Consider the following 23,551-nt stretch of genomic DNA (forward strand, 5'->3'; position numbering starts at 1 on the left):
CAACAGTGAAGGATGGACACACTCCTGTCACTCTCACTCTCATGATCCACACATGTGAGCAGGGCAGAGCACAGCAGAGCAGAGCACAGCAGAGCAAAGAGAGTGTCCTCAGTGAAAGGTCACACAGTTATATCAGTTATAGAACCACCACAACACACAACAGTCCACACTATACACTGCTACTGTAGCTCAAGTCAAGCATTCCTTTATCATCCAATGAAGAGAAAATGATTTGCCTGCACATAACACTCCATACAACTACATTCAACAAAAGTAAAAAAAAAACAGAAAATTCACGACATTCATGCGTCTATAAAACGCTCTATGCTCCACAACTGATTTCTACGGCAGTTGGAATCAAATGAACTGACTGTGGGTGAACACTTCAAAAGAAAAAGAAAACATATCCCACTACCGATGCGTCCTAACCTTGAGTCCCATCGACTTTCTCCTCTAGTACATCCAACACTGGCTATCTCCTGTCCAGGGTGGGAGGGGCAAGGGCTCACTCCCAATATCTCTCTCTCCACTATCGCTTTCCCTACTATCTACAGCACCCCTAATTGAAAGCAATACTCGGCTCCCGGGTCTTAAAATGAATTTGTCTATGATTACCCATGCCCCGTGCGCGTCCGGAGAGTTTGGTAATGTCTATTTCATTGAATTAGGAAGCACCTCTCCTCCCCCATCCTTGCTTTGGGGCTGGTATTGATTGGAGAGGTCTGGATTTCATATAGGAGAGCGCGGGGCTATAGATCCAGCCAGCCGTGTCTGGGTAAAGAATGCAGTGGGGGTGGCGGTGTGAAGCGATTAGTCATTGCTTTAATGCAGCTAATGTGTGCAGAGAGCTGCGGTGCTGGGAGAGAGGAACGGGTAAGGCAAGCAGACCACCTTTACTTGAATGAAAAACCAATAACACGAAGCGCACCTGGCCTAGGCATGAGGTAATGGAGTTGGCTGTACTGGATCCTGTCGGACCTTTCGTTCATCTCAGATTCTTGAACCTTGCAATCCCTTAAATGTTGATCATATCTTTGCCAAATCAAATAATAGGCCTATCTACAGTAGGCATTTCTGATATATTTAACCAATGTTGGCCTTCATCAAAATGTTGGACCAACATTATCTAGGCTAACATTATCTGGTAAAATATGGGACCAATTTAAGCCTCCCATTTTTCCAAAAAACATGTTTTTGAATCTCCAGCATAGGTCTAACAATGCTGAAGCCATGCGTCTACAGTGGAGAATTAGTGAGTGTCAGTGAGCTCACACAGTAACAAAGGCTTGCTGCCCATTTTGTCTCCCCTTCATTGTCTCCTTGTGCATTCCACTTTCCCTCTCCGAGGCGGGCATGAGAGGAACCAAAACCAACAGGCCACCAGGTGTCACATCAACATTCTACTCCCCCCCCCCCACCCCCACCCCCACCCCCCCCAATCTGCGCTTACCACAGATCGATACCTCGCAATTTCTACTTTTTTCACCTTCAGAGCGACAGAGTAGCACCCGCTTCCTGCTCGCGGGGCGTTAACAGCGATACCACATTGCTGAGCTATGAGCAGATAGACAGGTGCTGATGGTTTTTTATCGTGGGAGTAGTTAACATTTTTTTTGGACAGATTCTGACACCCCATCATGCCCCTCTAAATTGTTTCTTCAATGGAAAACCCCAGCCTGTTTGATGAAACATACCTCTTTGCTAGACTTCAAGGGCTTAATTAAAGGTAGTGTATTACTCTCTGATTACAATTTAGTTCTCTCATTTAGTGTACAACATACACTCAGAGGTTTATATACTGTAGTATGACGTTCTAAACATGCTTGGTTGGAAAATCTGCGAGAAAAAGAGACTGGGGGTTGAATCTGAAAGAGAGAAACCAATGGACAAACCAGGGACAAGAGATGAGAGTAGAGATGGAAGGATGGAGGAAGAAGGGGAGATAAATGAACCCCATTGACTCTCACAGAATTACAATTGAGGCGTACATATGGACCCCAGAAAAGGGAATTCACTGATTCCGGTGAAAATATTTGCACTTCCTCTTCGACTCCCGTCTATAAAACATTCACAGACATGTTCTAAATGGAGGAAGGAGGTGCAATGCATACTGTTATCTATCTCACTACCAGGGTGTGTGACAGACACATCACTCACAGCCAACCGGAAAAAATAGCCTAGTGCCATGAATAATCATACATTCACCCCCAAAAGGGAGAGAAGGAGGAGGAACGTATTTCTCTCCTTTCAGAAAATCAGTCGTTTCCATGCATTTTTCACGGCCAACTGTCCGCGATTCTCTGAGGGGCACAAACATTTTATCTCCGTGAATTATTAACACTGTAAATACACCTTGATGGTGCCTTCGCCCTCGAGGGACTGAGGCTTTTCAGTCAATTATGAGTGATTTCTCCAACAGCTACCATTGCAACCTCACTCGCATTCCACATCGCAAAGCCCCGCCACATTCCAATTTGCAGCATAAACAAAAAGCATGATTGTGTGTTTCGAGGCTGCCTAAAGAGCACAATTACCAAACGCTTGCCCAAAGACAGCCTCATTACACAAAAGCAAACACACCTTCGGGGGAATTTGCCTTTGGAAGAAAATCTGCCAGTCTCAGAGGAATAGAACAAAACAAAATGCAAATAGTAGGGAGAAAAAAAAAGAAGCGCTTATAGAACAAGCCTGGGAGCTTGCCACTCTTCCCCATTCCCACCTGTTTTTCCAGCACCTATTTCAGGACACTCTATGGCCCTCTCTCAGGGCCGCGATTCCATCAAGATTAGTGGGAAATGGCAGAAATCAATGCGCTGAGAAGTCTGCTGGTATTTCAGGGCTCTTCGCCTTGCCAGAAGAGGCCCCAATTGAGTCACTCAGGGTATTATGTGTAATCTCCCAGTGCAGCCAGAGCGAGAGCAGTCCTTCCTCAAATCCCCTCCACCTGGAGATATGTACACAGCCTAGCCTACTGTACTGTTCCTCCAGCAAAATAGACTACTACTGTAACCAATTACACGAGATTAATCTGGAGGAAATACAGTACATGTGCAGCTGGAAGTACTGTATGAACAAGACTGTAATAGATGGTGAGAGAATGAAAGGAGGACAAAAAAAAAGGTGCAACAGATAAAAAGAGAAAGGTGGCAATGACGTAATGCCGGTTGTCAGCCATAACATGTGAAAGTTAATTTCCACGCAACTTAAACTGTAACTTGTTGTTAATACCGTCCGCCGAGATTTGACCCCGAGCACATCCACGGAACTTATTGTCACTCAAAGTAGCTAATTAACGAACAGGATCAATAGATCAGTGTGGGTGGTGAAACATGCCTGGTGGCTATAATACGCCATGAACACTCATGAACAACGAGATGTCAGGAAAACACAACAGAATTTGGCTTCCCCGAAGCATCCCTTAACAAGCTCATCTGGGGAATTGGAGCAGCATCTAATTAGGCAAGGACAAAGAAAGAGAACATGATTGGGGGATTGAAAAATCAACAGGGAAATTATCCAACCAAACTAGACAGCCGAAACAAGCCTGCCAATATTCAATAACTATTCATGCAGTGGGAAAACACGTCGTCAACAAATGATGCACACACATTGTGTTATAACACCTCTTGTCATTCATCACACATCTAACAGGCGATTATCAGCAGCAAAACTTGTCCATCAGTCACACAAATCAGCATGCTGCTTTTACAATAGGACACCTATGAGTAAATATAACACAGCTAGAATCGTCTGAAGTCGATTCCCCAGACATGACTTATCCAGCCCCTCTAGCTGCTCACAAACCGACTCCTCTCATCTTGAGTGGGATAGTTGGGCTATTCCCATCTACATCCACATGGGGGGGTAATATTGAGGTAAAAATGGGAGGTCTGTTGGGCCGTTGTGTCAATCAGCCTTAATTAGAGACATCAGGCGTGTGTATATGTATGTGTGTGTGTGTGTGTGTGTGTGTGTGTGTGTGTGTGTGTGTGTGTGTGCGCGTGCGCTGTGGGCCCATGGCCATCATCTGCGACAGGGCCCTACAGCGTGTGAGGACTCTGTCACAGCCCATTACACAGTTGTCCTCTGCATCGCACCAAACATCCTTACAGACACAATACACACACACACACGCACACACAGGCACACACACACAAACTGCGTACGCATCCATATGCACCCTCCAACACAAAAAAACATCTCACAAAATCAGACACACACCGGAATTTAGTGTCCTCACACACTGTCACAGCACATTTCATGACTTATCCTTGTGATTTATCTGACAAAATATACACACAAATATACACACAAACACACAGGAATCCACACCTCCCCCGCGTCACCTTGCCCCTCCACCTCTCTTCTCTCAATACACTTCCAACCATAATCCTAGCTGACCATTCAGCAGAGCAGAAACAGATTGAAAAATTAAAAAAATTAAAAACACCCACACACCCAATCAACACACACATGCACCCACATGCACATGCACATACACACCCCACCCTCACTTCATGATATTTTCACCCACCCACCTCTCCTCTTCAACCAATCTTGTCTTTTAGAGATGTCTCTCAAGGACAAACAGATGACAAACACAGACTGAGGCCAAACAGACAAGAACGCCGATTTACTCTCTCCATTCCACTCATACCCACCGACAGGTCACCAAGTCAAATAGAAAGCGGAAGAAAAAGAGAGTGGTGTAAATTGCCTCCTTTTACAATAACCTGATAATAACATAATTTCTCATTGAATATCAATATCAACATCTCAAATATGTGTGTGCTGTGTGTCAAGGGAACTGGCTACTCAATGTGAGAGCATGGCTAAGACGGAGGAGAAGGTCCTGCCCTCCGCCCACTCCTCCCCGTCTTCACATCCTCAGCCTCTCAGAACAGAACACAATACTCAGTAAATGAGAGGAGGACGGTGGAGAATAAGATGGTGATGTTATTCTAGTGTTTCTCTTCTCATCCCTTTTTTTTTTCCTTCTTTTTTTTTTTTCTGGGGGTAGATATGAGTCATTAAGTTGATGTAACATCTTCTCATCCCCGCTCGATTCAGTACTTTTACTGAAAAAGAAAGGAACCATTTATCTGTTTAAGCTTCCTGTCAGAGTGTTTGAAGCTGACTGCAGCCTCAGCATCTCAGTGTTGCCTCAACTTAGAACAACTGAGAGATGAACACAGCCAGATCTAGCAGGGGATACAGGAATGAGGCAGAGGGTATGATTTATTCATGCCCGCTGTGCCGGTTTTGATCGCTTTTATCTGCACAACCAGGCTTTGAATGGGTGGCTATATCAACATAACCATGGTGATGATAATGACTATGATGACGGTGGTAAGAACAGTAGGCCTGATGGTGTTGATAGTGGAGATAGTGGTGATAACCATGGATAAAAAGAGACGGTTGATGAGGATAATAATGATGTTTATAAATGATGATGACGACGTTAACGGTGATAACGATGACAATGAAGACAGGCACTTACCTGCCTGGTCCAGCAAATTAGTTTTCGTAAACGTGTTGCTTTGTTAATGCAATTAGAATACCGTTGATTGACAGCTAGGCATTTGCGTTTTCAACTGTGCGTTAGATTCTATTGTTTATCTATGCTTGTCCGTCTCAAGCTGTGCCAGTTATTAAATATGTATCAGGGTAAAATTAGTGTCATTTAGCATTCATCACTGGTGTTGTTTCCTTTTTTTGGATAAACATTCATAGTTCCGGGTAACCAACTATGCCAGATGGGAACCAAAGCAAGTTGCCTCTAGATCAAGTTCAGGACTTATTTTCGTCTTTTCTATGGATAAGTCTGAGAACATCCTCCTACTCTGGTGGTGGTGGTGGTGGGGGGGGGGGGGGGGATATTGACCAGAAGGTCATGTCACTGACATCACACAGCCAGGAGACAGGTCAGACAAAAGGCCGGGGCAAAGCACTCTGAATACCTGTGATCTGTATTCCAGCAGCTCAGCATGAGTGCCTGACCTTCCTGCCTGTCTGACAACACCTGTTCTACCAGTGTGTGTGTGTGTGGTGAGAGAGAGAGAGAGAGAGAGAGAGAGAGAGAGAGAGAGAGAGTGTGTGTGGGCACTTCCAAGCAGACACAGCAACATTGTGATGATGTGCACTGTCAAAGCAAAACTTCAGGATTTTCGATTTTTCATAGCATCAGATCCTTTTGACCTTGCCTATGATTGCATTTCAGCCTGCCATCTGTATTATTGTTTTTGGATTGTTCCATGTCCCATTCTTTTCTTTTCTGGCGATAAATAAAAGATAATGGAAGCCCCTTGAGCGAAGTGGGAAAAATCTAATACTAGCAAAACTTCAAAGAGATTTAACCAACTTAGTAGGGGGGGGGGGCTGGTCAGAAAATAAGTTGGATTACAACAAATACCCAGTGGTACATTGCCTGTGGCCAGATCTCATCTAAAGCACAACAGAAAAAGTTATTCCCTCAGCGCCACAGCTGTGATACCTTAGAGCACAAAGGAATAAAACCACCTCCCTCAGTTCATGTGTTGGCTTCTATTTAAATCAATGTGGTGGATATATAGAATTTGTTAAACCTCCCTGCAAATCAAATGACTTGCCTTCTCATTGGTCTGTCCTGGAGACTAGGGAACAGTTTTCCACATAAAACATATCAGGAATGAGTCATATAGACCAAGTTCAGATATAAATGGCTAATTCAGCTTTTCACTTGCAAGCCACTTCAATATCAATGGCCAATCATGTTGGAGACTGAGGTGGCCCAAAAATACAGAACATCCATTGACATGTAATACAGAAACAAAGAGAAGGAAAGAAACACTCTCGAAGTCTAATTGTATGTGTGACAGCCAGTTGTGGCCAAACGTGGGCAGAAGCATATCTGATCCCTTGTTAATTTGCTATTCACTATTTTGACACAGCTAAATTAGACTGAGAGTGATAATTTCAGCCATAAAAGGAGGAACAGAGAGAAGGAGGAGTGGAGATGTAATCTGGTAATTCGCTCGATGAATACCCCTTACAGTGAACTCTTTACCTCCTCATTGCTTCCTCTGGAAGCTTGCTGCTCTGAGGTCAGTCTATAGCCAGATAGATGGTGGCCTAGCATAGGATTTGTCTCAATTCTCCTTTCCTCATCTCCTCAATAAAACAGATCTGTAATTGGACTATACTGGATTCCACCACAGCGATTCCACTTGCTATATCCTTCCAGAGTAGTGGTCAATGAGGAAATGAAATAAGGTTATGAATCTTATGAAGACTATTGCGACAAAGCCTTTCTTTCACATTGAAGCCAAGACCTCACACCAACTCAACTGTTTCTCAATGTAGAAATGAACCACCTCAGCCCTTAAAATAACACAGTTCTAAAAACACCTCTGACAACTACTGCTTCCACTCCTACAGGCTTCCTCCCCTCTCTGCGTCTCTTCAGACGTTATCATTACTGTCATCTCCTCCTGGACTCAGCTTGTCAGTATGACTGTAGTATTCTATGGTACACTATATGGTAATAGCAGTCAGTCCTCGATTGGCAGCAATTGATAGAATATACCTGAGAGACCAATGCATCATCTCAACATGCTAATATTATTGATAACCAGCCACCCACTCACCCACCACTCTCTCTTTCTACCCTCGCAACAAAGAACCATATATCTCAATTTTGTAAAAGTTGGTGGTGTGACATATTTCTAGTTGTCAATATGAATCATCTAGAGATGCCGTATACAGACAATAGGTATCCAAGATGTGCTATGTATTTTAGTTAAGGTTTATATCTCTAGAAATTACAGTCAACAAATATTCAGATTCAAAGTCAGGGATCATCTGAATTTGAAATGGGCACAGACATGGTTCTTTGTTGCAAGGGTTCCTGTCCCTTCATTTCCTCCCTCATCTCTCCCTCATTTACCTCTCTCCCCTCTAACAACTTAGCCCTCCTTTCCCCATAGCAACCACACGTCTCCCGACAACCAAAGCCCCCTGTTCTGCAGGCTCCTGCAATTTGACCGTCATTTCAGCGGGACTTCTTAACCCTGCTGCATCTGTCTGTTCCTGCACTTGAATGGGAGATGGATGAAGGGATGAGATGTGTTACATGTAATGGCTGTCAAATCACTCGCACCTCTCTCTCTCTCACTTGATTACCTTTCTGCCTGACTATTGAAAGGTACATCGATGGAATTCACTCATACGTACACATACACACAAACTATGCAGTATGCAGACATGCAGAAGATGTGCTCGTAATAAATCACTGAGCCTCGTCCCCCGTTGCCTGACTGAGACCTGACTGCTCCACCCACATGAACAAATGCACGGACATGCACATGCACACGCACACACACCTGTAGCCTACACATACACACATGGCCCTTTACAACCTGTACAGATATCAGCTTGAATTTGCCATGTCTCCTCAAAACCCAGTATCTGTTGACTCCTGGCCTGGAGGGGGGAGGGAGGGGGTGGGGGTAGGGGGGGGGGGGGGCAGGACAAGAGAGAGGGCAGAGCGGCAGTCAGGGCATGGAGGTGAGATTGGAGATTGGCTCCCCTTCTGGCTCCTTTCATTGGGGCCACTCCAGGCCCTCTCCCAAGGGAACCACTAGCTTTACCCCCTCTTCCACTTTTCCAGGCCCAAATCTAAAGCAGACCCTTCATTACACTCTAACCAGACACACAGACATGAAGAAAGAGGAGAGAGAAAGGCCCCTAGCCCTATCCCTGGTCCCCATTGATTCTAAGTGATTTTAATTAAAAGATACAAGCTGCTTTAGATTCCAAAGTCATTCCGTTCCAGCCAGCCTCTCTCTTCTCCTCCTCCTCCTCCTCCTCCACCTCCACTCATGCATTGCTTTATATTCTGTGGGTGGCTGAAGCAATGCTGTTCTGTGGATAGGCTGAAAAGCAGCCTGTTGTTTTTCTCTCCCCTGCTACGTTGGTGTATTGATGGCCGGCAGGAATAAATACATTCAAGGGCAGCAGAGCCTCCTCCCATCTGCCTGCTAAGGCCCATAGATGAGCCTGCTAAGCCTCCGCTTCTATTACTGCTCTTGTTCCTTGACGGTCAGTGCCATAGAATTGTTTTTATTTTTTTTGTAACCGATAAAAGTCGATCGTCCTCTCAAATGCTAACTGTGACCTCTGCTCATATGGTATCCGGTGGGTGGGAGGTGGAGTGTGGTAATGTGTGTGTGTGTGTCAAAAATAATATTGCGGTGTTACACAACTCTGTCCCGTGTCTGTGGCCAATCATGCAGCAATCATGCCTGACTGTCTCTGAGTACATGAGTCTGTCCCTTACTGTCTTCTTATGCAATGATTTTCCAAAATCTTCAATAAGCATCTTGGAACGGACTGTCTCTCTGTGTGCCTGAGTGTGTGTCCGTGTCTATCCAAGCGTGTGTGTCCATCCAAGCGTGTATTTGGCCTCGTCTCACCGACCTAAGCAGGTGGGTTATGAGTCACAGTGTTAATTATAGCCACATACCAAAAAAAGGGCAGTTCATTAACTGCAGCATAATTTCAATATCACCAAGGGCTGAGGTCATTCAAAAAAATTATCCAACCTCTAAAGTCATCTCTCTCACACACACACACACACACACACACACACACACACACGTGACATTGTTGCATGAGTACGGAGAGGCTCCTTGGAGGATTTGTTCCGATGTAAGATGGCAGATTGAGAGGTGATGAATGAGTCCGGGGAGACCACCCTGAAAATGGCCCATAAGCTGCCTTTATTGATTTTTCGTTCCTAGAGAAGGTTCTCCAGGGATGACACAGTTATTACCTACAGGGTTTGACTAATCTCCATCCAAAACTTGTACTTCAAAGGTGTACAAGTTTTATTACGTCAATAATGTACTACGTAATGTGATAAGGTTGAACTGCTATAATGCAGTATTCCATGTTTCGAACGATACATTCATTTGAGCTATAGTGTAGGATAATCTGATGAATTGATGTATAACCCTGGCAGTCAAGTAGCCCATGAAATCAAGATGTTAGTGAACAACTTTTAATAGTTCATATAGTGGTTGTCTCTATGATTCAAATACACATCATCTCTAAACAAATGTTGCAGAAGTCTCAAAATGACATATTCCGGTCCAGACAATCTGGCTAACTTATTCCTAACATCCATTGCTTGACAGGTTTAATATTTTATTTCCACCAGATGGTGAATCCTGAGAGAGGAAATGAGATACAAAGAGACAGGAAGCACAAATAAAGAGCCATGTTCGTTAAGACGCTTGTGCCTCTTTTTCGCAACATTAAGAAACCCTAAGAGGAACTAATGGCTTGTCATATTAAATTCACTGTGTTTATATCAAGGTGGCCGACAGAGCACTTCCTGTTTCTTCATACGAGACATAAAAACAGCCACCATTGCATTAACCTACCCAGAACCCTTTGTTGTGCTATACTTAAAACTTCATCAACGCAACCCTGTTTCCTTCCCAATCCTGCCAACCTTTGGCCCCCCCATGCTATACATACCATAAATCAACACGAGCAGCAAACAACATTACAATCATCCAATAATGGATTGCACCTTTCACTGGGGGATGCGCGATCCATTAAAATTCAATTTAGCCCTGCACTTCTTTCTCCAAACAAGAAAAAGTGCCGGTCATCATTTTGCATGGCGGGGAACGACTTGGGCACTCCTGAGTCATGGAGATTGATGAGAGGAGAGATTAACACTTCATTTTCGATGCTACTGGAGATACCATGACCGTAATGAGGTAAATGGACTGAGGAGAGAGTCGGAAGAGCGAGGGAATGAGAGGAAAGGAACAAATAAATAAAGACAGAAAGAGAGAGAGAGAACAAAAGGGCTAGGGGGGTGTGATCTGTGTTTCAGTGAGGAGGACCTCTGACTGGTGTTGGGGCCTGAGGCGTGAGGGAGAGACGGAGGGAGGGAAGGAGTAGTGGCACAAGGCAGCTACATCCATTACAAGCCAATCATGTTGAAGTCTCACCCCGCCATTTATCAGTGCTAGCGTTTCCCTCCCATTGGACAATTAGTATTGTTCTCAGGGCAGCCTCCTTCCCTCCTTACTCAGCCCAGCCTCGTCTAGCCTAGCAAACCAGAGTGACACATGCCAGCCACCTGGCCTGAGCTAACGTCTGCTGAATGCAAAGCTCTCTTTCTCTCACTCCAGCTACTTCTCTCACACATACTCTGTCCCTCTTTCTCTCATCTTGGAACAAATACAAATGAAAGGAACATTGTTTGAGAAAACTCTACATTTTTTTTTTGTTGAAAATTGACAACTCTGCACCACCCACTTCCATACCTTAAATACATCTCCATCAAATACATCTCCATCATTCTCAGTGATTCAAGCAGGATGTATGGCCAGATAAGATGAGAGTTAAGCTTCTCCAGAGTGGGAAGAGAGACAAAAGAGCAATAAAGAAACAAGTGCCTGCTGTGTAGCGACGTCAAATGTTCCCACTGAGTCTCTATAGGGCTGCAGCTCATGTGGCATAAAAATGCCAGGGGGCACTCCCAGTGGGGGGCTAAGTGGTGGTGCTGTGTTAAATACCCCACTCGTCTTCTATACATCCTCAGAACGGATAATGTTGCATTAAAGTAGTTCTCCTTTCCACTCGACATGGTTCCTGGAGATGGAAAATGCTGCAATTACGTGCCGCCCACCCCCTCCCCCGCTCCTTCCAACTGGTGCCTATACGGGAGGGGGGGGGGGGGGGGGTTACATTAAATACCTCCCTCCTCCCCCTCTATCTACATGGTTTCTGGAGGATACTGCAGTATAGCATCCTGCCAGTAAACACGGTTAATTTCAAGGTATTTTAAAATGCATCCAAATCAATTCCTGCCTGCCCTTTGATCTGGCATGCCAGCGACTGTACGCTACTCAAATGCTACTGGGGTTATGGAAACATGAGGCTGAAGCCATTGAGAAATGGGGATGCAGTAACAGTGTGTGTATTGTGACGTCATCTGTACATGGCGTCTTGGTGTCCGCAGCAATACAGTTTGTGTGTGTGTGTGTGTGTGTGTGTGTGTGCAAGAACACAAGGTGACTCACTCCTTTTTGCATACTCTGCTCCAAAAAGGCAAGACACAGCTGTCATGCATTTGGCACACTGAAGTGACGTCTCCTGGGGATTAAGAAGATGCTGGAGGAAACACTGAAGAGAGGAATAAGGCAAGAGGAGAGATGGAGAGAGTGGCAGAAGAGAGAGACAGAGAGAGGGTGGGTGAGATAGATAGATACAGAGAGAGAGAGAGAGAGAGGGTGGGTGAGATAGATAGATAGAGAGAGAGAGAGAGAGAGAGGGTGGGTGAGATAGATAGATAGAGAGAGAGAGAGAGAGAGAGGGTGGGTGAGATAGATAGATAGATAGATAGAGAGAGAGAGACAGAGACAGAGACAGAGATAGATAGACAGACAGAGCGAGGAAGGGTGATAGGGAAGGTGAGAGAGAGACAGACAGAGAGCTAGAGACAATGGCTGGGAGATTTGAGCTACAAATTAAGCCTGACTGTCAGGTAAAAAGTGCCTTGGGGTCCCCTTGTGATGTCAGTCAGTCCGGGCAGGGAGAGATAGATCTGACACACAAAAGCAGCAGAGGGCTGGGCCGTCAAGTGGACGCGACGCACCGGTGCCAGGACCCCAAATGCCACATCCATAATCTGCCTGCCAATTCCCATCAAATCCACCTCCCCTCACACCTGACAGTTCCCCTCACCTCCCTGCCTTTGACGACAGCTGCCTGTCTCTATCCCTCCACCGGTACCGTCAAATGATAAAGCTCACAGATAAATGTTCTTGTCACTTTCCAGCTTTTCAGGTTCCTTCCCCCCTGAAGGGATTTGGGAAAGAGGTGGGGGGGGGGGGCAGTCTGAGGTTCTGATATGGAAATGTTTATTGGGAACAATGTGTGTGCATGTGTGTATAGTCGGAAGAAGTTTTAGAGTCGAGCCGCCGGTGTGACGATGTCGTGACGGCTTGCGACGCCACTGGTGAGTTTTTTCAGGTCATTTACCTCGTCAAAACAACCACCAGGAGGCATGGTTGAGCATGATGGATATGTTTGACCACCTCACATTTGGAAAAGGACTGTCGAGATGACTTATTTGCAGAGTACAATGAGTTATTTGAACACCTCGCATTTGGAAAAGGACTAATTATTGTCTGGTCAGAACCTTAATTTAGAACAAACCATGTCTTCATGGACACTTCATCAAATTATGTCAGATATGGAATATGTGTGTCTGCGAAATTGCATTGAGTAGTACACTAACTCATAGTGAAATTATGTTTCTCAGTTGATTTCCGCTGATTGAAATGAGAGCTTTTATGAATCAAGCACAAGTCTTTACATGCCATGGGCAATGACGACCCAATCTGCTCAAATACATTTCAATAGAATTAGGGGGGGAGGTGGGCGGATGGCCTTCATAATCGGTTCGCATTAACAAACAAAAGCGTGACAATTTATCTAGCCACTGGAGAAATACAATTCGAATTATCACACTCCTCCCCAATAACAGTAAAGTTCTTCATTTAACGAATTAAGAAGATTGACATGCAAACATTGTCTGGTTGTTATCATTAAAAAACGCTGAACACATGGCAACCGTATGCATTTTCCGACAGATTGACTGCATAAACTTCCGGCTGATTGAGCCTCATTTGTCATTGATTAGATATAGGACAGCACTAACCTCTATGTTATTCTGCCATCAAAAGTTGGGTACATAAAGGGTACATAAAGGGGGGGGGGGGGGGGGGGGGGAGACGATGACGACGTCTTCTGTCATTGTCAGAATCAGGACAAATAGCCCAAAACTATATTTCACTATACAGTATGTGATATGCAACACTCCCCTCACAACATTTTAGTCATCTCCCCCGACTCATACTGAAACTTTGTTTCCGATTAACAAACAAAAGCAGAGAAAACTGGAGAAAAACAATTTGAATGATCCCACTCCTCCCCTAGAACAGTAACATTCTATATTTAACAAATGGAATGGAATTCAGAATGGAATAAGAATGACAGTCATCCAATCAAATATAACGCCATGCTCATACAAAAATAATCGTCTTTCCTAATCTTGAACGGCACCCCCCAAATCAGCAATGGCATTATGATACAAAATGTGTGCACAAAACAAGATTACGTTATTATTAGTCTCTGCTGTGCCATGGCCAAATTAGTTCTTACCAACTTTTTACCAACATGGCCTCTCAATAGTGTCCTATTCGTCACCAAAGATATGGAGTTTTTGAACGTTTAAAGGATATACTGATGGGGGAGGGTAATCTTTTTCTTGATCGTTTCCGGTGTGACAATTTATCCAGCCCACTTTCCCCCTTCAAACGACTCAAAAAGCGTGACAGTATACAAAATAAATGCATCATTATTATTATTACATTGTGAGAACGAGAGACGGCTGCCCTTGCTGAAAATGTCCTTCAAACATCCTTCACAGCTCTTCCGACCACCATGTGGTGGCTTTCGGCAGCACTTCACACCGCGTATACGGGTTTAATCCCTGCCTACTGTATGTAGAGGTGTGTGTGTGTGTGTGCTCGCGCATGTGGGTGGGTGTCTGTTATTTAGTCTGTCTTTCTTTTTTACTTCCATTGCTTTGAGTCAGAGAAGAAACAGAATGGACAGTAGATAAAAGATGACAATACAGTAGATAGAGAGATCCACAGATAACATGAACTAGAAATAGACCTGGTGGGGAAAGGGACGGACAGAGGGCGGAAAAAGAAGGAAACTTTGCCCATCCTTCCTCCAGCCGGCCCCCTAAGTGTTGAGCAGATAGGCCCTGTCCCCTGTTAGGCCTGACTCCGTCACTGCACTCCTAAATGGAGTCTTATACCTCTCCGTGACCCTGTGCAGAAATCCCATTTAGAGAGTTAGGCCCAGTAAGAGAGGAGAAGACACCTTCATTATGTCTCCGTCAGAGTAGCTAGGCTAGCCGGGGCACTGCAGCATGGCTATGTGAAACACAGGGACCTGGCGACCAGGTTAGTGCTGCCACACGCACGCATGCACGCACGCACGCACACGCACGCACGCCTCTGCTCTCCTCCATCCGCAGAGCCCTCTTAATTAATTTTCTGCCTGCCGCTTTCTCTATAGCAGTGATGACAGGATCCCAGACAGCATGAACAGGGGAGGATCCCCCAGTCCACCCACCCTCACACCCACCCACACACACACACACACACACACACACACACCCACACACACACAACACACACCCCTTTCTCTGCACCTTCTCTGGAGCGTGAAAGCAATTCGGAATGGTACATGGAAGACAGGGCGAGCTGTGCCTGTTCAGGAAAAAAGCTATATATTCTATCTCTCTCTTCGTGTGTGTGTGTGTGTGTGTGTTTGTGTCTCTCTCCATCTGCGAATCTCTGTGTCTGTTTAGCCAGAATGACAGTAAGTGACAACCACAAGACACGACAAGGTGAGATTTGTGCAAAACATGTACGCTAAAAGCATCAATGTATGGGAAAAGTGTGTGTATCAGCAGCCTCTCGTCTCAAAACAGGCTTCAACTGAAGGTCAACGAGCATGTGACAGATCTCACCCTGCTCTGAGTGTGATCGCAACACAAGTGTTACTTCTGCAAGTGTGAATGGACCATCTTTTATCATACAGACGGACACAAAATGATCAAGGTTACACTGAGAAAAGGCCTGGTTTAGACAAGGCAAAAATGGCTGAAAGGATTACCGTTTCTCTTTACGGCTGTTTGGAGACCTGCACACAGCCCCCACACCACCCCGCTTGCCTTCTCAAGGATGGCTTGGGAGTCTTATATCACATTGACAAAAATCTGCTTACCTTGCACTCATAGGCTCACTTGATACTGAGAACTTCAGCAGTTCACTGTTTTACATTGTCATACTGATACTGCTTATATTAGTATGATGTAAATATGAAAATATAAAATGATGTTTGAAATCAATTAAAGAAAACTGTCATAATTCTAATGTTATGTTCATATAGATATATACTACACATATATATATAGGGTTGTATGGTGTGGTTTGCAGACATGGGTTTGTATACTGTATATATATATAGATCTGTATGGTCATTCTACAGGCAAGGTACATACAGTAGAAACAATACTAGTAATGTCAAGTTTCTCCAATGATAACCAACACATGTTGTGTTCGCTTTGCAAATGTCTCCATCAAAAACATACTTCTCCAGCCCTGCCCCCACTGTTCTAGTCCCAGAATGCTGTGTTTTGGCGTGATTTCAGAGCTGAGCAGACAGGAAGCAGGAAGTGCTGCCAGTTGATGTGTGCTGTGGCCCTGACAGTGTCACGCCCAATTAGGCCTGCTGATGATGGGCTTAATTAGGCATGCACTGGGGAGAGAGGGAGAGAGAAAGAGAGGGAGAGAGAGAGAGAGAGAGAGAGAGAGAGAGAGTATAATACCCTCTCTATTCAAAGACGCAGAAATCAACTAGAAATCAATTCAAAATCAACTCAACAGGAATATCTAAGCACTCTAAAACATGATCTCAGGACTGGTATAATCTAAACAAAACTAAATGTTTGCTCTCATATACCCAGTCTCCTGTGCCTGTTCTGTTCCCAGTCATTAGACATACACACTTGGAGAGGGAGACTATTGATTAGAATCAATTATTCCCCCATTTACTTAATGGGCTCAGTCAACATCTGCATCCAAGTGGCCCGGCTACGCTTGATTGGCCAAATGCTGATGGTTACTGGGGGCTGCTGATGTAACACAGGAATCTATGTCTCCGTCTTGACCATGTATGGAGTCAAGCCATTCTATGTATACATCTACAAGCAAACCATATATGGGCAATATTGACAAGATAACAACATCCCATTGATAAGGAGTCAGATGATGTAGGACTGATGTCTTGATGAAGAAGTCTGACTGAGCAAACAGAATGGCACAGGTTCACAATCTTCTGGACAGGCGGTCCTTTGAAGTCACATTATCAGAAACGGGTTTCCTGAGACATGATACATTACAATCTCTTACAGTAGATATACACTGTATCAGAGCTGCATGAGGAACAGTACAGAGAGAGAGAGAGAGGGAGAGAGAGAGAGACTGACAAAGTGCTAAACACTGTGAATAATTTAGTCTGAGGTGACAGTTTAATAAGGTGAGCCAGAGACCAATCACCATGGAGGCCAAGACTCACAGTGTGTCCCCACAGCAGGACGAGGGAACAATCGCATGCAAAGACTATAGAATGGATACATTCACACATACACAGAGCAATGCAAATACACTCATGCAAATGCAAACACACACACACACACACACACATGGGTGATCTTGAGGAAGATTCTGAGTAATCCCTTTGATTTTTGCATGTGTTCATTTGTGTGTGTGGAGCAGTCAGGTCTCAGTCAGGCGATGGAGGACAAGGCTCTGTGATTTATTAAGAGCGCGTCTTCTGCATGCGTCTTCTGCATGCGTCTTCTACATGTTCAATTCAACATGGCGACTGCCTCTGCAATCTAATTACCTGGCAGTGACTCTCAATAACAACAGCTAACCGGGGGAAACCGCTCCTCTGTTTGAACTCCTCTTTTCATGGGGTTGATCAAATAAAACAGAATTCTTTTAAAAAAAGATTCAGCACCTTCAGCTGTGAGTTCGCTAACACAGACAGACTGATGAATAATTCTCCCAAAGGAGGTCCCCCAAGTCCGGACTGGACTCATTAACTTCCACTTAGCCCCGGCTCCACTCAGCGGAAGGCACCAAGTGAAAAACAGAGGAGGAGGAGGGTGGGTTGGGGAGGGGAGTGCTCTTTGGGCCATGTGCAGCCACACTTGCAGGGAAATATCATTCATGCTGACAAAGGCACTTAGTTGACATTAAGGGGTAATTGGGTACTGCTCATGCAATATCTCTAGAAATGTTACATCCAGAAAATGCCGGGGTCCAGAGATCAAAGGAGGAACTGCGATAGGATAATGAACCATGGAGAGAGATGTATTCATTTTAATGAAAACAAGTGAAAAAAAAAAAAAGAAGAAAATAGAAGGGGTAGGGTGAAAGACATGGAGCATGGTTGAATTCATTTTTTACGGCGGAAGATGAACAACACTCAACAAGTGTCAACATGGGTTAACATTAGCATTTCTAATTTTAATTTGAAGAGAGAATGAAACGGGAGCGGGATGAAATGTGGAGCATCATAGCCTCCATAGATGGGATAATTGAAGAGATTCACGCAGGCTAGGTCTGTTGATCCCACAGGATAAATAACCTGTCTTGTCTGTCTTTTGTTTTGGACGCCTCACAGTCTTGTCACATCTCGTCAGTCTTGTCATTTGTAATTTGTTTAGGGGACGCAGGGAGGAAGGCTAGCATTTCAGTAAAGCAAAGGCCTTTGGTGCCATAGTAAATACAGTATTTATTGGAAGAGTGGGGAAAATGTGGTATGAATTGAGAAAAGTTACATTTGGGAATTTGGCTGTGCTTCAACCTCTCTGACTCAGTGGAGTCTGTCAACGTGTGTACCTCTCTCACTCCGGGAGAGCGGAGCTAGAGCGGGAAACAAAGGCTACGTCACATGGTCACACTCCCACTCTCTCACTGCAGCACTATAGAACTTTGAATAAATATTATATAAATACAGAATAAAGCAAATCTAAAAAAAATAAAATAAAAAAAAAGTTCTGTCACAGCGAACAGACTATGTTCGGGAAGCCCAATCAATTCTGAAATATGGCACATGCATTTCATGACATTATATTGGGTAGAGGGGTTCACAATTCTACCTTTTTTGGGTTATCTGCCAAGCAAGGAGGTAAAAGGACCCCCTTACCTAATCTCTTGGATTGGTTATTTAGCTACCTAGCTGGCTGTCTTTGATCACAACAATGTTGTAAATGGGCTAACATGGGCTCCTCCACTGACTCTTAGAGGTTAAGGTAAATATACACATTTCCCAAATGTACTTGTTCCCCTTAAATGTATGATAATCTTCTAAAGTGGATATCATTTGAAGCGTTAGGTTCAGCACAGAGAGTATTTGCTTCAGCCACTCACCACCCAACACCAAGAATCCCCTGAATATGTTATGTTGAAGAATATTTTGACAAATACGATGTGATTTTGTGAGAATGTTTAAATTACCTGTTGTGTGGAGGGTGGACAGCAAGACCGGAGAACATGGAGGGAAAAAAAGAGAAAGCATATCATTAGAAATTGAAAATACTTCTATTACAAGAGAGCAGTCACTGGAAAGAAAGTAGATAATACAGCACTATGCGCGCTTTAATACAGCATGCACACACACACACACACAAATACACACACACACAAATACACACACACACACAGGTATTGACTCTATAAAATGAGATAATTGGGGACAACAACATACTGCACGTTGGACACCAGAATTGATCTGCTGCTCGGGACGCTGTGAAATCTCTGAAACACATTTTGCACACAAGCTGCAGTCCTATCGATAACCCGTAAATATAGACCCATAACACAGACAGTAGACGTGCTCCAGTAACTATACCACTGACAACCATTTAACTAGTTTGATTACTCCCTAGAGACACCTGTGCGTGTGAAGTAAGCATACGCATACAAAGTATGATACTGTATGTGCTTTGGCTTGGATGCTATTATGGGAGGAACCAGCCTCCGGCATGGCCAGAGGCTGCGGATGGCCCTCCCTTGGGCAGAGTCGGGCCCTGATCGGCTTTTCCATCTGGTGGGGCTAGCCCTCAGCATGAACTGGGCGTTTTTCCTCCAGAAAAAAAATAGGACAAAAATAAGGAGGAGGGGGAGAGCATCGTGGTAGCGGGACGTAAAGATCAGGATACGCAATGAGGTGAGGTTTAGTACTGTTTATCGACTGTGTGGGGCTGATTAGTTGAGCAGGTGCAGGTGTGTGGGATTGATTAGTTGAGCAGGTGCAGGTGTGTGGGGCTGATTAGTTGAGCAGGTGCAGGTGTGTGGGGCTGATTAGTTGAGCAGGTGCAGGTGTGTGGGAGTGATTAGTTGAGCAGGTGCAGGTGTGTGGGAGTGATTAGTTGAGCAGGTGCAGGTGTGTGGGGCTGATTAGTTGAGCAGGTGCAGGTGTGTGGGGCTGATTAGTTGAGCAGGTGCAGGTGTGTGGGGCGTCGCCTGAGTGCATCATCTCGTCGTTCGTAACTCTCCGCCCGAACCTTCGTTATAAACTCCATTTATTAAGGACAATTCTCACTGGAATATCTGAAATTAGAGCTATGCTACAAGCTTATATTGCAGCCACGGTGGTTGAAGCCTTGATGAGACATCTATTCACTTTGATATCATTAAGTCTATGTGAACACTGCCTGAGGGACTTGAAACAGTCATTATCAGATGAGAATAGTAATCATTTTAGTATATTATAATACAATATTCTAGGATGTCTAATCAATGTCAGACAACTTCAAACAATAAAAACATTAAATCTGTCGTCTTCAGATTGGTATCCTTCCAACAGCAGCATTACAATAACCAACTGACAGCACTCCCCCCTCCTACGGTACTTTCTTATCAGTGTCTAAACACACAGACGCTGTCAACAAATTAGCCTCATTTGGACTCTGTCTGGTCCAAGGCCATCAACAAAAAAAAAGAAAACAACATTTCATCTGTTTTCCCTTCAACAAAATACCCAGCAGTGCTGACAAACCACTCATAAAACACTGCCACCCCTCCAAACCTTTTAGTCCAGGTTTCACAGTCCAAGCCACAACACTTTGAGTGTGTGAGAGAAGGGGCTGCACAGAGCGTACTTTACTGAACACATTACATAAATCATCATTTCACCCTGCATCTCAGACCCGAACTCAGATTTAAAAAGGGCTGTGTAGTATGTTCACAGAGATACTGATTGGTCGAGAGACTGTGGGCTGCCGTTGACTGATGTCTTGGGCATGTAGATTTCATTAGATCGCAGGCATCAAAGCCTTGGTCTTGAAGATGGAAAGGCATGGTTAATGGACGGCTCTGATGGGCACTACTCTAATCCAGTCCCCAACGCCATGAAAAATGCAGACGAGATGAGTCATTCCGTCAGTCCTATGTTACTTTAGATGAGGCAGCGTTGAATATCTTCCAGACTCAACATCGAATGAGGGAAGTCAACATGTTTTATAAAAACCGCATCAGATAAGAAAACGTCCTTGTCCAGGCGCTGACAGTCACACAGTGCTAGACCAATGTCCTTGTTCACTTTCCTTTCTTTGTCATTCAGATGCCGTAGAAGCAGAATCCATCAAATCCAACGAAGATGTTCCCTACAAGAGGGAGAGATTTCCCTCAGCCGTCTCCCAATCCTCAGCTAAGCTAATGATCTGAAGAGGAGGGAGGAGGGAGAAGTGTGGGGGGTGGCGGCTTATTCCAATGGAATGAGAAGAGTGAGAGGGGACTACGCTGTCACTCTAAGAGAAGGTTAATCTTAACAGTTCCCTCATCTCTCCCTGGGATGTAGATGGAGAGAGAGAGAGAGAGAGAGAGAGAGAGAGAAAGGGTAATTAATAACATTCAGGCCTCTGTAGGTGTGAGAGATAAGCCTCTATACCTCTTCTTCTGCCGTGGAGCCTCCTCAGGCTTCCTGTGGCTCAAAGCTGCCCGCCTTTGCTCAACATAATGAGGTGGTGAAGGACAGACCACGTCCTGATAGAGTTGCAGGTGTGTGTGTGTGTGTGTGTGCGTGCGTGCGAGTGCGTGAGAGAATGCGGGGGGGGGGTATCAGACATTAAAATAATAGCTATAAACTGCAGGTGAGCTGAGCTGGCTGAGAGGCCTGAGTCTGGCGCCTGCTCTCACCTCCATGGGGCTAACAGAGATGGATGGGGAACAAGACAACATGGCTGCCGACACCTCGGAACGTTCCCACGCTCAGGTGGCACTAATTATATTTGGTGTCATGTTTGTCCCTCGCATAATTAATGCCATTATTAACTTTAAATGGAGCAGTGAGAGTACAAAAAAAAAAAAAAAAAAGGAAAGAGGAAAAGAAAATGAAAAGAAGGAAATAATATGAAAAAAAAAGAAGAAGAGAGAGGAAATCTAGGATGAGGAGGATTTTTAGGTCATGTTTTCATGTTGCGCTCGCGACAACACGGCTCTAACCCGCATCAGTGCCATGTTTACTAGCGACAACAAAGCCCTCACAAACCAACCATTGCCTAGACACATTTCCGTTTTTCTGCAACCCAAGCAAAATTGCAGAGTAAGCCAGCCAGTCTTCCCAAATATAGAATAGTATCAAAACTATGACCTAAAAAAAAAGAAGACTTAAGAAGTTGGAGAGCTAGGAGTAAACGTCCCTATGAGACGAGGGTGGAGAGTGGGAGCGATGTTCGGTGTGTGTACGTGTGTGTGTGTGTGTGTGTGTGTGTGTGTGTGTGTGTGTGTGTGTGAGAGAGAGAATCATCAGATCTGTGTGTGTGTGTGTGTGTGTGTGTGTGTGTGTGAGAGAGAATCATCAGATCTGTGTGTGTGTGTGTGTGTGTGTGTGTGTGTCTCTCTCTCTCTCTAGCTGTGAAACTGGCTGACCTCAACCGCCACATCTGGGGCTGTCTGAGAGAGAATAAATGGGTCATGGGATCCACCTCCTTTTCAGCAGAGAAGGGAGGAACAAAGAACAATTGAAATACCTGTTGACTTGAGCATTGGATATTGGACTGAGAAATGACTTTGTTTGCTTAAGAGCCTTGAAGTAAAATAGTTTTGCCCCTTTGATCAGGAGTGTATTGTCTCTAACAGTAGGGGGCACTAGGGAGGGATGCCCCCTGTCATGTTAAAGCTCTTTGTTCACTGACATATGAATGGAAGTTATTACGTCAATCCATAAAATCCTTCCCCACCATTCTCTCAGAAAACAGCACTTCCAAAAAATGTAGTTTCCTTTCTCCCAGAGAAGTCAGAGTGATTGCACCTCATTGATTCCGTTTTTATTGCACCTTATGAGGACATTCCGCATTTTGTCGGTTCAGCTTTTTCTTCATTCTGATTTCTATTGCTGATTATTCCACATCAGTTGGGCCTGATTTGATGAAAGAGCCAACAGAGTTATTGCTTCCCTCAGTCAAAGTTATTACCCAGGCTGCCTTTCTCCCCACTGTAAGTGGGGAGAGAAATAATAAGGCAGGATATGGAAAGGGGAATACTGACACCTCAGAAGATGGCTGAAACAGGCAGAGTGACAGAGGACACACACACGCGCATGCATGCACACACACTAGCACACAAACACACACACACACACACACACAGGTGCTGTTGATTCACTCTTTGTCAATCTCAAATAGAGGGATTTAACTCAACTGCCAAGCTTGAGTAAATTAGCGTTTCTAGGCAACGCCAGTTTTCTTTATTCCTGTGGACATTGAGTATAGCACTCAAAATTCAAAGCTTTAAAGCATGATTCTTAACATATGATTTGACAATGGTGGTCTTAGATAAAGTACATGTTGTGTTATTGTATTAATGTATTCATTGTTGAGGGTTCATGA

Source organism: Argentina silus, assembly GCF_951799395.1.
Source record: "Argentina silus genome assembly, chromosome: 4".
NCBI lineage: Eukaryota > Metazoa > Chordata > Actinopteri > Argentiniformes > Argentinidae > Argentina > Argentina silus.